Raw genomic sequence first — 6,000 nt, forward strand, 5'->3', positions numbered from 1 at the left:
GCCCATATGAGATGCCAGCACTGAAGGTGGCAGCTTTACCCACTACGTCAGAGTGCCGGTCCCTTTCTCCAATATTTTAAATTGTATCTTGTATTTACAGTTTATTATGCTATATAGTACACATTCACACCATTTCTAATACTGAAGGCATGAATCATACAGACTTTTAGAGTACTAATTCATTATATGCATTTTTCACACATTTGAACTTGTGAAAGTGCATTATCATAATGTGATGTCATATTTAAGCACTGTGCATATGTACAAAAATATCAAAACTTACTCAATAAATTAAGAGGTATTCTTTTTGTACCTTTGAATTTGGAAAACATAAAATTTATCAAAATCTTAGCTCTGGATGACTATATACTCAGTAATGGCCAAACATTGTGTTTTGCTTGACATTATCAAAAGTTAGAGTTTTTTCTTGTAGTAATTCAGTTGTCCATAGTTATATAGATAGTTGCACAAAATTACCAACCACAGTAATGTGCATTTATACATTTTGATTTTTGACTTATTTCTTTACCAATATGATCTGTCTGCTAACAACTGTTAGTATGCCTGACTCTTTGCAGAGATATATATGTCATTATTGCCTATTTCACTATGTTAAGTGGTGTATGGAGGATTTTGTTTTATTTCTGTATGTTTTTCAAAAATTGGAAAACAGATAAATGTACACAAATACCTTTCAGGAAAAAGTATTATATGTTCAAGAATTATATTTTGTGAAATGTTGGTGTTTTAGGATTTGAACTTTAAGGATTAGGGCATTTGGGTAGTGTTTTTCAGGATTATAGCCCAAATCCAGGAAAGATACAGTCAATTCTATCAATCGTTTTAAGTAAGGTGATACTGAGGAATGAACATTGGGTCTACAAATATGTAAACAACTTTTTAAAATTACTTCTGGGCAAGAAAAAAATCATATAACTTTTAATGAAAATGTCCATAGAAAATGGTGTGATTTATTTTTTCTAATTTATTCATAATTGTACATGCCCTAGGGCTTACTACTTTTGGAGGTTTTGCTTCACATTCAAATTAAGCCCAATATATCATCAGTAATAGTACCATGTGGACTGCATGTGTGGTAAAATTTTCAATGAAATAATAGTTTGTGTATATTTTGCAACCTATGAATGACCCACTCATCATCAGTGATGGGTGAGCTATTCACAACTATTCATACATAATAGGGTAGTTTGGAACCATTTTCAGTTTAATATAAATAATAAAGTAAGGCAGAAGATGAAAAATCCTGTAATCAGAGGTGTGGAGGACATTTAATCTCCTTTAAAGAAAGTGACTTAAAAGGTTAAATGTCATTAAATGCAGAAATTGACTAGACCTTGAATAAATTTCGTTATAGACCAATATTTAAAAACGAATTGTATGTGTGTGCATGTGTGTGTGTACATATTTAGGAAAAATCAAGAGTCAGCCATTAGGTGCACAGACACATAAGCATGCATTTAAGCTGTGGAGTGAACAAGCTAATAGAACTAAGGAGCTAATGTGTAGAGATAAAGTGATGCCAGGATGACCTATTGGCTAAGTATGAATAAAGCATCAGTATAAGTATGAATAAAGCCTGAATCCAGGCTCCATCATTAACAAATGATATGATCCACAATAAATTATTTCACTTCTCTGTTCTGCTATTTCCTTATCTATAAAACAGGGATAATAATTATATTTAATATCACATAATTATTGTAAAATATATAGAAATAATGAATGAAGCAAATAGCATAATTAGTGGCACATATCAAGCACTAGGTAAACAGTAGCTGTTAGTATTGTGATTAACGCAGAAAAAACATGCAAATCATTTTTATTATCTCAAAAAGAATCAACTTTCATGTCTCTATACTTATCCAAGGGAAGATAGCAGGAGAAGTATTGATAACATTTTTGATCAGAAGGTCTAACACAAAATATATAATTACTTAAAATATTTACCATATTTCTTTTTTTGAGTTATTTTGGTGTTTTGGAATTCAGTAATATTCATGGAGTTCCTATGTGCTTATATGAGTTATCAAACGAACAAAACTACTCATTCTACATGGCATCCTTCCCAGGCCCCCCATCATCACCTGGACTTTAATTGCTGCAGGCTTGGATGATGTCTTGGAATCCTGCATAATCATTGTCTAGTCCTGGACATTTGTGTGACCTAGGAAAGACAAGGGCCAAGATGATCCTGAATAAATAGGAGAAATTTTCTTACCACAAACTTTTCATACAAGCACAGGAACAACAAAAAGAACATTTAAAGGAGAAGTGATCTAGGAGTACAAGTCTGAGAAATTTCTTTTCAGCAAAGAAGTAGAGTATGTTTGCTATCCATCAGAGACCCAAGGCCATGTTTTCTCTTTCATATTTCACCAGAGAAAATCTCTGAAGTGCAGACATTCAAGGCCTCCTGGATCCACAATCTGTATATTGTTTAGAAGACTCCAAATGGTGTAATACGGTTACTATTCAAAAAGCATGACTGCTTTCACATCAGGGCTGAAAGAGCTCTGGAAATCTGCAAGTCTTACTTGCAGAAAATGAAATCAGATCTGCAGGTGCATGGCTATCCTAATCACTACCAGCAGATGAAGGTGAGCTCTAAAACTCTTCTGCTTTCATAAAACTTTATTCCATCCTGTTTTATGTTCAATTTCTATAAATATGATGTTTATGAACATAGATTATTAAAAATAATATGTGCCTAGCTATATTCCCTGGTAATAATCTCACCGTCATCTCTATACTCTACCAGCCTCTCCACCCATCAGCACCTTGGTTGCTGTTCCGGTTTCCAGGTAAATGGCCCTCTTCCATAATGTGATTTCTGGTCACTTGAGCAAGCTGTGATTCTCACTTTAATTTATACTTCCAGGTTGCATGCTACCCATATGGTACTCATATTCCATTGCATAACAGAAGAATTTATACTCACACATGCAAATGCACATCTTGACTTCTGTGGTGGACAGCAAACTGCTTGAGAGTGGAAATGTCTTACAAGTTATGTGTACTTCATAATTCAAAGCAAAGCACCCTTCTCACAGGCATTCAATAAAAGTACACAAATGCCCTTGCTGGAAATATTATGGATATTCTAATTCTCTGAATCTCAATTGAAGGTGAAACTCAAGGTTGTTTATAAGAGAGGGAGAAGGAGAATGAGCAACAGAGGTTGGGGGAGAGACTTATTTCTTAACTGATGATGTGACAGAGTAATAATTTTAACTGGAATAGAGTAATTGATACAAAGCATCAAAAAAGTTAAGATGAAATGGTATGGAAGACAGTGCTGATGAGAATAAAGTATGAGATTCATTGCTAAAAGAGGCACTGCAGAGATTTTCAATTCAATTGACGGTAGGTGAGATCTAGATCATAAGCATGGTCAAATACCATGCATGAAATAAGGAATCAGAGTTAACAAGGCAGTAGGCTAACAAGCAGAGAAATATTGCATGCAATGCTTGAAGGGATAATAGTATTTGAAAAGAGAAACTTAAAACGAAAGTAGATGAGGCAGTAAGGAGTGGTATAAAAATCTTATCTGGAATGGTTTAAGAGGTAGCTTTTGTATTTATACAAGGCAAAAATAGTGCACTAATAAGACAGAAAGTTATAAATAATGATAAGGATTTAGCTTAAACTTTCAAAAGTACAGCCATCTATCAAAATGTCTCTTTGGAACTGCATTTTGGAATCAGCACACTTGAGCCATGATCAAAGATGAAATAGCTAAGTAAGATAAAAGTGGTCCTAAAGTCATCATTTCTGGGAATAAGAAAAGAATAGCACAGGGTCAGGGTCCCAGGTCAAATTAAAGAGTAGTGTTATTTAGATATAAGTTCAGTCAAAGTTTTGACATTTTCTATTGTTTCTGAATATTCAGGGAGACATCACCTTGGACATCTGAGAGCTACTAAAACGGTCTACCCTCTCTGATGTCCCTCTTGTGCCACATTGCCATGGGAAAGAAACCCAACACCCTCATTCAAACCAAAAGAACCAAAATTTTTTATTTGCCACAGTGCTGCTTTTGTTTTTCAGGTTTTGATCTCCCCATTGTTTGAACATCTCCATGATATTTGATATTTCCCTATAGTATGTCATAGGTATCAGCTTGATATTTCTCTGTAGTGTGTCATAAATATAAGCTTTGGGTGAGCATTGTGGTTCCGTGGGTTAAACATAGCATGGAACATCACTATCCCAAAACAGAGTGCTGGTTCGAGTCTTGGCTACTCTGCTTCCCATTCAGCTTCCTTCCAATGTACCTGGAAGGCAGCAGATGAAAGGCCAAGTACTTGAGTTCTTGTCAACCAAATGGGAGACACAGAGTAGACATTTTCTGGTATCTGCCTAACCAACCACAGCTGTTGAGACCACTTAGGGGGATGAACCAGCATATGGAAGATCTCAGCTTTTTTTTTAACATTCTTCCTTTCAAATTAATTAATTGTATTTTTAAAAACTGTATAAAAATATCAACTTTGTCTCACCTTTATCTTATAGCTACTCCCCGGTGAACACATTTATACAAAAATGGGTCAGCATTTGCTAGGTTCAGTACAGGTTCAACTCCTATTCTCAGCTTCCTTGACTTCTAGGTTGGTTAGATTTATCTTTCTAGTAACTACTGAGGAGATAGTCCAACACCACAGCTCATTGAGTTGTTTGAACTGACTGTGTCACAACATAGCTGTTAATATTAGATATCCTTGTTGTCTTTAAATGCTACAGGTACTAAAATTTTTATAAAATGTCTCACCTCTGCTGTATGCAATGTTTCTTGCTTTCTCACAACCTCCTATAGAACCATTGAGTCCAGAAAAAACTTGCATCTCATTGAAAAGTAATTATTTATCTTTTTGCTGTGATTTTTACAATTGATGCGTCTACCCACAAGTGGTCCACAAGCAAGTTACATTTTATTTATCCAGAAATAAAAGTGTGTTCTGGAATGCATACAATGTATTTTCTCTACTATTGGGTGTTGGATTTCGATGAAAAAAACTCTAGGGGGCCAGCACCCTGGCTCACTTGGTTAATCCTCCACCTGCAGCGCCGGGCATCCCATATGACCGTGGGGTGCTCTTCCAGTCCAGCTCTCTACTGTGGCTCAGGAAGGCGGTGGAGGATGGCCCAAGTGCTTGGACCCCTGCACCCACATGGGAAACCAGGAGGAAGCACCTGGCTCTTGGCTTCAGATCACCGTAGCTCCGGCCGTAGCGGCCATTTAAGGGCTGAACCAATGAAAGGAAGACCTTTCTCTCTGTCTCTCTCTCTCTCACTAAATCTGTCAAAACAACAACAAAACAAAGCAAAACAACAACAACAACAAAAACAAACCTCTAGTCTTATCCTCACATGAAAGCAAAGCAAGACTCAGGGTGATAAGTGGCCTCAGAACATGCTTTTTCCCTTTTTTCCCTTGATTACATTAGTCAGTGGGGTTTTTTTGGTTATCGCTGCAGTTACAGAGAACCAGCATTTTGAATTATTAATATACACCCCACTCCTTAGTAAAGGCTATTTGTAAAAATTGGCACAATATATTGGAACCAACATTTTTGGAGCTGAAGAAATCAAAGGAAGGCTTGAAGTGCTCTGGGGAACACTTATTCAAGAAAAAGAGTCATGTCTTTGGAGACTTTTAACCTACCCAGTACTGTCTCTCCCTCCCCAGTTTAATGATAGCCATGGAAATTGCCCACATTCTGCCAGTTTCACTTGTTGAAATTCTAATTCCTAGTACCTCAGAATGTGACTTTAAGAGATTCAAGCTGAAATGAGTTCATTATGATAGATCTTTTTTTAAAATTATTTACCAGGCAGAGTTAGACAATGAAAGAGAGAGAGACAGAGAGAAAGTTATAGACAGAAAGAGACAGAGAGAAAGGTCTTCTTTCCGTTGGTTCACTCCCCTAATGGCTGCTACGGTCGGCGCGCTGTGCCAATCCGAAGTCAGGAGCCGGG

The sequence above is a fragment of the Lepus europaeus genome, chromosome 14 (assembly GCF_033115175.1).
Source record: "Lepus europaeus isolate LE1 chromosome 14, mLepTim1.pri, whole genome shotgun sequence".
Taxonomy (NCBI): Eukaryota; Metazoa; Chordata; class Mammalia; order Lagomorpha; family Leporidae; genus Lepus; species Lepus europaeus.